The 12,405-nt window shown below is 44.7% G+C and overlaps 1 non-coding gene and 1 pseudogene across 1 annotated transcript; both read left to right on the top strand.

Annotated features, from left to right (window-relative positions):
- Positions 1-5,158: 5,158 nt before the first annotated feature.
- Positions 5,159-11,339, top strand: LOC115682266 (callose synthase 12-like; annotated as a pseudogene).
- LOC115682409 (small nucleolar RNA J33) lies at positions 8,806-8,876 on the top strand. Its single transcript, XR_004005883.1, has one exon. It is a non-coding gene; the product is annotated as a small nucleolar RNA J33 (small nucleolar RNA).
- Positions 11,340-12,405: the final 1,066 nt, after the last annotated feature.

The raw sequence follows: 12,405 nt of genomic DNA, 5'->3' as shown, positions 1-12,405 counted from the left end.
GCCGTCACCACCACCCGACTTCCCTTGTACTCCGACAAGTTCTGCAACTTTTCTTTATCGCCGGTCATATGGTTTGAGCAGCCCGAGTCAACAATCCAACCATTCTCATGATCGATTTGATTGAATGTTGTTGCAGTAAGGGCTAGCTCCTCCTTATCTACAGCAAAGAAAGACTCAGCATCCCATTCGTCTTCGTTTTTTGAAGTAGCAGCGTTACTCTCGATGGCCTTCTTTTTTGACCAGCAATCTTTCGCCATATGACCTTTTTTATTGCAGTTGTAGCACTTCCCTTCAAACTTTTGGCCATTGCTGTGGTTCTTAGAACCTTTCCATGCACGAACGCTCCCTTCATCTTGATGACTTCTCGCCTTGTCATCGTTCTTTTTGGATCCACCGTGGGCATGCCGCTTGGAATTCCACTTGCCTTTGTTGGCGTAGAGTGCCTCTTCTCCATTCTTCAACGGGACTCCTCCCATTTGCTTGGCTAATGCTTCTTGACCAGCTAGCAAATTTTCGAATCCAACAAGCGACGGCTGAGTTTGCCATCCTTGTATGGCAGCAACAAAACTCCTGAATTCGGCTTCAAACCATGGATGATGATCCGCTTCATCCTGGTATCGCCAATCGGAGCCTCCGGATCCAATTGCAATCTCTCGGCATAACGTCTTCACTTTGTGGAAGTATCTGAGTGACCGTCATGTCGCGTTGCGCCATCGACAACAACTCACTTTCTAAGAGTTAGAGCTTCGTATCGTTCTTCTTAGAGAACAGCTTGGCGAACGTATCCCAAGCTTCTTTGGGAGTTTCCGCATCTCGGATATGCTCCAGCACATCCTCTTCAACTGTCGTCTTCAAAACGAACATGGCTTTGCCCGCTTTAATCTTCCACTTCCGCAATGTCCCATTCGCATCTTCAGCCTCCGATTGTCTCACATCGTTTCCATTGACAACCTCCCACAAATCCTGGCCCTGCATATAAGACATCATGCAGGTAGACCAAGAATTGTAGTTTTGGTTGCTGAGCTTCTTGAATCCGCCAACGACTTGAAGATCACCCATCTTGGCAATAGAGATGCTCACGAAATACGCAGAACCTGGCTCTGATACCAGATTGTTGAAAAAAGAACAAGCGGCAAGTATGGTTCAATAACCTCTAAAGAGAGCAAAAAGTAGAAGAGGACACACACAAAAAATTGCTGCTGAAAAACTCTCGTACTTTTACTCAACAGATCACAAGCCTATTGAATAGGCATAACATTGAAAACTACTCAGCAAGAAAATAACAACAGGATAACAATAACAAAGACCCACTAACATATCCCACTAACTAAAACGTGTAGAAACAAACCCCTACAAACTAGGACTCCACTACTACATTATTGAAGACATGTAAAACTGAAATTTGACCACTTCAAAACTACTTCACGTGCTGGTGTTGTGTTTGTTCAATAATTAAATGTAAACCTTCATACTCAATTCTGAAACGATTCCCAGCAATAGACATTTTGGGAATAAGAGGTTTAGTGAGATCAATTTGAATACACATCCGAGCATAATTACCTCTTTCTGCAGCAAGTGTTGTGGCATCCGCCCTTAGAGGGAGGCCAATCCAATTTCCTATTCGCATTAAGAATTCTTCATCAAAGTACTCAAGTGATAGCCGAGGAATGCGAACCCAAGCTGCCACTTTGTTTATAGTAGCTTTTTCTGGAATGAAGTTGGGAACCCAAGGTTGTATCACTAAGTAATGATCAAAAATCATCCAAGGACCATTTTTCAAGATGGACTCACGGTCCTCAGCCAGATTAAAGTTAACAACAAAGAAGCCATTGCCAACATCAACCACCGAAAGTTCTCCATCCAGTTTCCATAGAGTTAACAGTCGTCGCAATAGAAAGGTGTACCCTATATTACGACCCAACAATTTGATTATTAGTGTTTTGCGTCAAGGAGATCTGAATCGTTTTTTATCCTCTCTAGTAATACCAATGATTGGACAATCTAAATCTTCCTCATCAATAACTTCTTCATCAGAATCGTCCCAAAATGACGAATCCTCTTCCATTTCAGTGGGGGCTTCAATATTTTTACCCAAGAGGGTCTCGCGATACGAAGGGGGATTCATCTCTCTCGGGACATCAATGTTAGCCTCAGAACTCCTTTTCGTCTTCTTAGCGTTTCTATCAAGATGGTCCCCCTCTAATTGTGAAAGCTCAGGGGAGCGCTGAGAGGGGGGAATTCGAGATGACATACCTGGTTGGCAGATCCCAGGGCTGGTCAGAAGCAGTCGCGTTCACTTTACCACCCAAAAAGCGCACATGCCCTAGCAGAGCGAGAACACGAAGCTTCTTTTTCTTTTCTTGTTTTACCTGACTCTACTTTCATGTCGTATTCAAATAAAAAAAAAGAGATCCAGCTGTTCATCCTTGAACCTTCTATAGTGGCATTTAAACAAAGCATGGAAATTAGAAGGTGGCGGCTGTGTTATTCTTTGGAAACCCAGAAGGCCAAAGCTAGTCTAATACAACCCACCCATAAATAAGCAAACAAAGGTGACTTGCTAGAAAGGTTTAACACGACAATCTGATTGCATAGCTCACCCATAAATTCCACCCGAAGGTGTATAATAGGGAAAAGTGTAAGAAAAATCATAAACCTATTGTATCAATACTAATTTAGTCCTAATCCTAAACCTTTTAACCCGATCTCAATTCGGTCCTTCCGGCTAAATTTGATCGGATATTGCTAACGTGCATGCCGGATAATGTTGATGTAGATAATTTTTAATGATATTTTAATATTTTTTTGAATTCTTTTTTTATTTTTTTTTTCTTTTTCCTTTTGTTCCATTCCCTTCCTTCTTCCTTCAACCAGTCGCCGGACCTTGACAACCGGCAAGAAGCTAGGGCCTGCGAGGCTCGCCCTTATCAGCCATAGGCGAGGCCCGACCTCACAAAATCCGGCGAGATCTTGCCTTGCCCAGCCACGGGCAAGGCTCGAGCCCTCACCAAAGGCCGCAAGGTCGAAGGCCGTGACCCCGTGGCTTCTGGCAAGGTCGACCCTCACCCGTGGCCGGTGAGGGCCCCTCGCCAGCCTAGCGCAAGGCCACCGTAGCGGCCATTTGGCGAGGTCAACCTTGCCGACCCTGGCCTTTGGCTAGTCGCCGAGGTCCAGTGACTAGCTGAAGGAAGAAGGAAGAGAAGGAAAAAAAAAACAGAGAATAAAAAGTAAAAAGAAAAGAAAATATAAAAAATAAATAAATAATCAAAAAATATTAAAATATCATTAAAAGTTGTCCACGTCAGCGTCAGCGGGCATCCACATTAGCAATATCTGGCCAAAATTAGACGAAATGACTAAATTGACACTAGATCAAAATATTTGGAACTAAATTGGCACATTTAGAACTAATCTGACACTTTTCCCATGCATAATTTATACAACGTCAGCTTCCAGCGTGTATAAAGAGCAATAATAAAAGAAAGAAAGAGAGGCTAAAGAAGAATCAATGAAACGGAAAAAGAAAAGGGGGCCGCATAGCAGATCGATCCTGGACACGCGCTAGAATAGGCCGGTTCAGTTTCGGGGTCGATGGCTCGGTTTCCGGTTCCAAACACTAGAAATTGCTTTGACAAAGTAAGCTTCGAGTTCTTAATTTAGAACATATCTATCTTGGAACCGATCATTCTTATTAGCGACGAGACCTCCATCGACGTGGCAACTTCGCCCTCTCCTGAGTCGGAGCTCAATTCTTGATTAGGGATCTGTTTGGTTCGCTTCTGCAGCAACCGGATCAGGGGACGTCTGCCTTTTTTTTCACCGCCGCCGACCATGACTTGCTTTCCAAGATCAAGAGAGAGATGCACCAAAGTTCTTCGGGAGAAACGCGTCGAAAATGCGGGGGAATCTCATGCCCCAGATTCTCCTCTTTTCATTCGACGTGCGAAAGTTCGAGGAACGTTAGCGTCGTCATCCTCATGATTTCTTCACCTTTAAATAATCAACGGGATGGAGGCGCCTTTTCCACGGGCCTAGCACATGCCTCTCCCTCTTTTTTCTCCTCCAATCTGAACCCCATCACCACGTTCATGCATTCTGGTGATTCTGCTCTCTTCTTTCTTGAACTCTCCTCTCCTTTTCTCGAATGAAGTTGGGTGACGTTAATCCTTGTTTGAGAATTTTCTCCACAGCAGATGTCATCAATCACCCTTAGTATTCCTCTTCGAGAATCCGACAATGTTGCCATGTAGCCACCACGATGGATCTTGAAAAGAGATTTATGCGAGTACAATATTATGATAATTATGTGATATACCGATATATATTATATGTCGATTAGTTACATTCATTTTGTGGTCGATGCGATAGAAACACACCTTTGGCCTATTCAAGACTCTCTCTCTCTAATTTTTTGTGAAATAAAATTAATCTGACATGGTAAGAGAACGGTTCGAAATTCTTTTGAGCAAAGTTTCACACGTTGTAAAAATCGAAATGAGGAAACGGGGAGTTCATTCGTTGCCTTGACCTTACGATTTTTGTACGTCAAACTGTACTAAAATATCATGTAATTTTCACATTATAAGTCGGAACTCTGCTAAAAAAATACACATTTATTAAGCAACAATTCCTTTCAATAACTAAAACTACTGGGAGACACGTCATGTTGGCACATGCTTGGCAAAAAGCACTTTAAGTTTGAGTAACTTTAAGCATATTCACATTGAAAATGGCATTTGAGTGACTTTAAGCTTTATGCTATGTCATATTAAATGTTTAAGTTTGCGTGAATTTTTTTTTAAACTTCAAGATTTCTCCTTTTTTTTTTCGTAAATTGACATTATGTCACTGCTAATTATTTCGGTTAAGACATTTTGTCATAAATTCTACAATCCACTTGATATCGGGTCAAATCACATGAGGTATAAACCGGAAAAATTGTCCAAAAAGTTCTAAACTTATTGCACTTACCTTTCAATTTTACCAATGTGATTATTAACATGTGTCACGATTATTGTAAAAAGTTTAGGACTCAATTGACAAAATTGAAAGGTTTATGACTGAATTGGCAAAAGTGCAATATGTTTAGAACTTTTTGGACAACTTTTCCGGTATAAACTAGACATCTACCGAATCATTTCAGCATAAATTTACAATAATCGTTGCATATATGGAACTTCAGCTCGAGTCGCACACCTATGTATGCATGCATATTTTCAGAGTTAGCAGAGAATGATTCCCGTGAACTCAGATAACGACAATTAACGGGTCTTTTACTACGGTGGAAGAAGGATCTATGGTACGTATCGTTTCCTAATAACAACAACTTCAAGAACACAAACTATTGCTTTACTTTGTCTGAATTTTGTCGCACTTTGTCGCCCTGCCCGGATTGCTATTCGATTGGTGCTTTAGATTAGCAAAGAATCATAACAACATGCGAAAATCCAAATAAAACAAATGGAGCCGATCAGTGGTCCTATGATACTTCTTTTCCCAAACCCCCTCTTTAGTCTTTCTTAATGATATTCAGACCAGACCGCATCTATCTTTAAATAAACTAAAAGAAGGAATCGCATTAGAAGTAGTTTGCTTAAGGTGACCCTGGTCCTAAAAGTTAAAAAGTGGAGAGCTCAAAGCTCGTGCGTCGCACAAAACAATTGAATCCCGCGAAAACGCGCCTCTCTTTCTATCTCCCTCTGCCATGGCGTGACCATTGATCATGCTTGCCATCTTCAGTCCAGAAGCTTCACCAAAGCCGACCCACCACCGCATAACCGACTCGCGGTCACAAACCACCGAGCCCCACACAGAAACCCCAACCAGATGACCCGCCGTCGCCACCCGAATACACCCGGCAACCCGACGGGTCGTGCCAGGCCCGGCCAGCCCCCGCCTGGTGGTGATGATCAAGGACCACCGCACAACATCATCCCAGTCCCCACCATCCGCGCCGACCACTCGTCCCTCCGCTCCGCGGAGGTCCGTGCTGCCTGCGCCGCCCTGTGCTCCATCGGGAACCTCCGCCGGCCGCCATGCTCCCGGTGGCGCCCAGACTACGACCTTCTCGACTGGCTCCGTCTCTTCTTTGGCTTCCAGGAAGACAACGTCCGGAACCAGCGGGAGCACCTCGTCCTCCATCTCGCCAACCTCCAAATGCGGCTCACGTCACAGCCCGACAATATTGAGGCCCTCGACGTCGCCGTAGTCCGCCACTTCCGGAAGCAGCTCCTCCGGAACTACACCCTCTGGTGCTCTTACTTGGGCAGGAAGTCGATCATCTGGATCTCTGAAAACCGCGAGGGCGTCTCAAATCTACGGCGCGAGCTCCTCTACGTTTCGCTCTATCTGCTTGTGTGGGGCGAGTCGGCGAACCTGCGTTTCATGCCGGAGTGCATTTGCTACATCTTCCACAACATGGCGATGGAAATGAACAAGATCTTGGAGGATTACATAGACCCAAACACCGGACAGCCCGTTTTGCCTTTGGTCTCCGGAAAGAACGCCTTTTTGAAAAAAGTCGTAAAGCCGATTTACAACACGATTAAGAAAGAGGTCGATCAGAGCAAGAATGGCACTGCGCCGCACGATGCATGGAGGAACTATGATGATATTAATGAGTACTTCTGGTCTGGAAGGTGCTTTGCAAAGTTGGGATGGCCGATCGATCGCAGAAGTAGCTTCTTCACAAGTGGCAAGAGGAGACATCGAGTTGGCAAGACAGGGTTCATGGAGAAGAGGACGTTTTGGAACTTGTTCCGGAGCTTCGATCGATTGTGGGTGATGTTGGTTCTGTTTCTGCAAGCTGCTATCATTGTGGCTTGGCACAATGATAAGGAGTATCCATGGCAGGCATTGAAGAGCAGGGACCTTCAAGTCAAGGTCTTGACTATTTTCATGACTTGGAGTGGGATGAGGTTCTTGCAGTCCCTGCTCGATGCCGGGATGCAGTACCTCTTGGTGTCAAGAGAAACGATGTTGTTAGGAGTGAGGATGGTGATGAAGATTGTTGTGGCTGGTCTTTGGGTGATTGCTTTTGTGTTGTTCTATGGACGGATTTGGTCGCAAAGAAATGCTGATAAGAGGTGGTCGCAAGAGGCGAACAAGAAATTGGTGAATTTTCTCGAGCTGGCCTTCCTCTTTGTTCTTCCGGAGGTGTTGGGATTGGCCCTGATGATCATTCCATGGATTCAAAATTGCCTAGAGAAAGCAAACTGGACGATCTTCAACCTGCTCACGTGGTGGTTCCAGAGCCCCATCTTCGTGGGTCGTGGCCTTAGAGAAGGTCTGGTCGATAGTGTGAAGTACTCTCTATTTTGGATACTTGTACTAGGCACCAAATTTTTATTCAGCTACTTCCTGCAAATTAAGCCCATGATCCAACCCACAAAACAGCTCTTGAAGCTGCGAGATGGGAAATATGAGTGGCACCAGTTCTTCAGCGACAGCAACAGGTTCGCGGTTGGGCTATTGTGGCTCCCCGTGGTGCTTATTTACCTCATGGATCTGCAGATTTGGTACTCGATCTATTCGTCATTGGTTGGAGCAATAGTCGGGTTGTTAGATCACTTGGGTGAGATACGAAGTCTCGAGCAGGTGAGATTGCGGTTCCAGTTCTTCGCTAGCGCTGTTCAGTTTAATCTGATGCCTGAGGAGCAGCTTTGGCAAATGATAGGAAACAAGTTTCAGGATGTTATTCACCGGTTGAAGCTGAGGTATGGACTGGGCAAGCCGTACCAGAAGTTCGAACCTAATCAGATCGAAGCGCTGAGGTTCGCTTTGCTTTGGAATGAGATCATAACCATATTTAGGGAAGAGGATATAGTATCTGACCGGGAAGTTGAGCTCTTGGAGCTACCAAGGAGTGATTGGAGTGTTAGAGTTATATCCTGGCCATGTTTTCTCCTTTGCAATGAGCTGTTGCTTGCTTTAAGACAGGCCAAGGAGCTAGTTGATGCTCCTGACAGGTGGCTCTGGTATAAGATCTGCAAGAATGAGTACAGGCGCTGCGCTGTGATCGAAGCATATGACAGTGTCAAGCACTTGCTGCGCAAAATCGTTAAAGTCGACTCGAAGGAGTATTCCATCCTCACTGATTTGTTCCAAGAGATTGATCACTCCATCGAGGTTGAGAAATTTTCGAAGCTTTTCAAGTTGTCCGTGTTGCCTAAGATTCATGACAAGTTATCAAAGTTGGCTGAGCTATTGAAAGATTCAGAGAAAGATTTGGACAAAATTGTGCACACTCTGCAGGCCCTTTATCAGATTGCTATTAGAGAATTTTTCGTAGAGAGGCGGAAGAACAAGCAGCTGGAGGAGGATGGCTTGTCTTCTGGCAGTGGATTGCTTTTCGTGGATGCAGTTGCATTGCCTGATCCGAGTGATAACAAGTTCCATTGGCAGGTTCGTCGCTTGCACACCATTCTTACCTCGAGGGACTCTATGCACAAAGTTCCTTCAAATGTTGAGGCGAGACGGCGAATTTCCTTTTTCAGTAATTCGCTGTTTATGAACATGCCACACGCACCCAACGTGGAGAAAATGTTGGGTTTCAGCGTTCTGACTCCTTACTACAACGAAGAGGTACTGTACAGCAAAGAACAGCTTCTCAAAAAGAACGAAGATGGAGTTTACATTTTGTTTTATTTGAAGACTGTATATCCTGATGAGTGGAAAAATTTCATAGAGAGAATGCTCAGAGAAAGAAAGGTGAAGAAGGCTGATGAGGACGACGAAACAATGGCCAAGTTGAGAGATCTTAGGCTTTGGGCGTCATACAGAGGCCAGACACTTGCTCGAACAGTCAGAGGAATGATGTATTACTATCGAGCACTTAAGATGCTGGCTTTTCTTGATTCTGCATCGGAGGTGGACATTCAAAATTTAGTAAAAAGACTGGACTCAGTGAGGCACGTTGGCAGCGTGAACAGTTCCAGCTCGGAAGAGTCGCCTTCTTACCAGAGTTTTAGTACCAGCATTAGTTCAGTCAATCTTTTGTCCGAAGACCATATATCCGGCACCGCTGCGATGAAATACACATACGTGGTCGCTTGCCAGATTTATGGTTCTCAAAAGGCAGAGAAAGATCCCCGTGCAGAGGAAATATTGAACCTGATGAAAAACAATGAAGCGCTCCGAGTAGCTTATGAGGATGAAGTCTCCACCAGGGGGGATGAAAAGGAATACTATTCTGTTCTGGTCAAGTACGATCAGCAACGCCAGGAGGAAGTAGAATTATACAGGGTCCAATTGCCAGGTCCCTTGAAGCTTGGAGAGGGAAAACCGGAAAACCAGAACCATGCCCTCATTTTCACCCGTGGCGATGCCGTCCAGACTATTGACATGAACCAAGACAACTATTTCGAGGAGGCACTCAAGATGCGGAATCTGCTGGAAGAATTCCAGACTTACTATGGCATACGGAAGCCTACCATCTTGGGGGTTAGAGAACACATCTTCACTGGTTCAATTTCATCGCTTGCTGGGTTTGTGTCAGCTCAAGAGATGAGTTTTGTCACGTTGGGGCAACGCGTCTTGGCTCATCCTTTGAAAGTTCGAATGCATTATGGCCATTCAGATGTTTTGGACAGGTTTTGGTTCCTAAGCAGGGGCGGTATTAGTAAAGCATCCAGAATGATCAACATTAGCGAAGGTATTTTCGCAGGATTTAATTGCACAATGAGAGGAGGCAAGGTCACACACCATGAGTACATACAAGTGGGAAAGGGGAGGGAAGTTGGAATGAATCAGATATCGATGGTTGAAGCCAAGGTTGCTGCCGGAAATGGTGAACAGCTCCTTAGCAGAGATGTCTATTGGCTGGGCCATCGGCTTGACTTCTTCCGTATGCTGTCGTTCTTTTACACCACTGTGGGATCCTTCTTTAACACAACGATGGTCATCCTGGCAGTCTATGCATTTTTATGGGGCCGGCTCTATCTTTGCCCTAATGGGCTTGAAGGTGCCGCTGCGAGCAGCAGCAATGACAGTAAAGCACTCGGTACAATTCTAAATCTATTTATCATCCAACTGAGTCTATTCACGGCACTCCCTATGATAGTGGAGAATTCCCTTCAGAATGGATTTCTTCAAGCTATATGGCACTTCATGACCATGCAGCTCCAGTTATCATCTGTTTTCTACACGTTTTCTATGGGAACTCATGCCCACTACTTTGGCCGGACCATTCTTCATGGTGGTGCGAAATATCGTCCCACAGGACGTGGATTTGTCGTGCAGCATGAGAGTTTTGCAGAGAACTACCGGCTCTATGCCCGTAGTCACTTTGTGAAGGCGATTGAACTTGGCCTGATACTCACAGTTTATGCATCACACGGCCCTACCGAGAAAAACACCTTCACTTACATAGCCTTGACCATATCAAGTTGGTTCCTTGTTGTTTCATGGATTATGGCTCCTTTTCTGTTCAACCCTCTTGGTTTCGATTGGTTGAAGACAGTGCATGACTTTGACGATTTCATGAACTGGATATGGTTCCGCAGCGGTGTGTTTACTAAAGCTGAAGAGAGTTGGGAAGTGTGGTGGTATGAGGAGCAAGATCATCTAAGAACAACAGGTCATTGGGGAAAACTAGTAGAGGTGATCTTGGATCTCCGCTTCTTCCTTTTCCACTATGGGGTTGTATACCAACTCGGAATCACAGCTGGAAGTAGAAGAATTGCCATCTACTTGCTCTCTTTGATTTGTTTCTCAGTAATTTTGGGGGTCCATGTCCTTATATCATATGCCTGGGACAAGTGGGCGGCAAGAAAACACATCTACTATCGACTTGTGCAGTTCCTCATCATTATACTAGGAACACTTGCGTTGGTTGCATTGCTGAAGTTTACGCAGTTCAAGTTAATGGATATCATCACCATTTTGTTGGCATTCATCCCCACCGGATATGGCCTCGTATTGATAGCGCAAGTTCTTCGGCCGATCCTGAAGCCCACTTGGATCTGGGGCAGGGTTGTTTCCTTGGCTCGTCTTTATGATATAATGTTTGGAGTGATTGTCCTGGCTCCAGTAGCTGTGTTATCATGGATGCCCGGGTCTATGCAGACACGGATTCTATTCAACCAAGCATTTAGCCAAGGACTCTGGATCTCACGGATTGTCACCGCGAAAAAACCGAAGGCTCACTTATGATTCCGAGGAGATTTTTTTTTTTGCCAGACATTTCAGACAGACTGATTTGGCTTTGCTTAATAGTTTCTTCTTCCCATGTTTCTCTTGTTTACTATGTGATTCATAAGGGATCCACTCATCTTTGTGAGATGAGAAGTAACTCTGTTGATGACCCTTTGATATGATGATGCTCCATGGATTTTTGTTTTCGTCCTCGATTTTATTTCCTTTTTAACTGTCACTCGGTTCTTGCTGTCCTAGGATGACACTTTTTTTAGGCTCGGTGCTTGGGGGTAAAGTAGCCTCTGATTAGAGAATTTTATATATGCAGTTTCTGAGATATGAAGTGTTTCTAATTAGCTCAACTTATAAGCTACGCCCTTCAACAACTGAGGGCTTTCCTCAATGTAAGTTGCATCCCCACCTGTATAAGCGGTTCCGTCGGCGCCGCGCTCATGGCTCGAGAAATGATTGAGGTCGGAACGCGCGCGGGTTGAACGGGACGGCGGTTTGACGTACATGGCCGGGGGGGTCGTGACTAGAATCAATAGAAGCCGGACTTGATCCATTTGGAGAGGAGAGAGGGGAGGCGATAAAGGTGAAGAAGAAGGCATTGGACGGGAAGATGATTTGAGTTTCGATTCCTTTGGAATTGGATTTTGGGATTACGTGAGAAGAATTCGGTGCCCATTGGAATTCCATGGTTACGGCAATTCGACTTCTTTCGCGGCTTCTCTAGCAAGGAAAATGAGAAGCATTTATCTTTCGGGCTTCGCGCGAAATTTGTCTTGCGATTCACGCGACACTTGTCTTAACACGATCGGTCTAGAATATCTTCCTAAAATTCTCATCATTTGAGAAATTTGTCTCGCGATCCACGCGATTCCATGTCCTCATAATTATAAGGACATTAGCATTATTAGTAACACGAACTCCGGGAAGGAAGAAAAGAAAAAACGCTCGACCACCTTTTAATTTTTCCGTTTGTCTCTATAATGTCTTAACATGAGGTACGATGCGCCATCGAACGAGGGTTAACTACCACCCCGCCTAGCTAGATTAGCTCAAATCAAGTAGCTTAGGGCGTAAGCCAAAACCATCCAACTCCCCCAGTTCGCTCATCTGAGCAGCAATTAGCAATGAGCCACACAAAATGGATAACTTCAGGACTGGCCCGAAAAAAAGAGAATTTCAGATTTGTTGGTAACTTCCTAAAAATCCTAATTACCGTTCCGAAATTTGGAGCGTCAAGAAACAAGGCGCGCGACCAAAATG

This window comes from Syzygium oleosum, unplaced genomic scaffold, assembly GCF_021117445.2.
Source record: "Syzygium oleosum isolate NSW1041296 unplaced genomic scaffold, Sole_v2.1 Sole_v2.23, whole genome shotgun sequence".
Classification (NCBI taxonomy): Eukaryota; Viridiplantae; Streptophyta; class Magnoliopsida; order Myrtales; family Myrtaceae; genus Syzygium; species Syzygium oleosum.
Note: the sequence above shows the minus strand (reverse complement) of the source record. Positions and strands in the feature narration are given on the sequence as shown.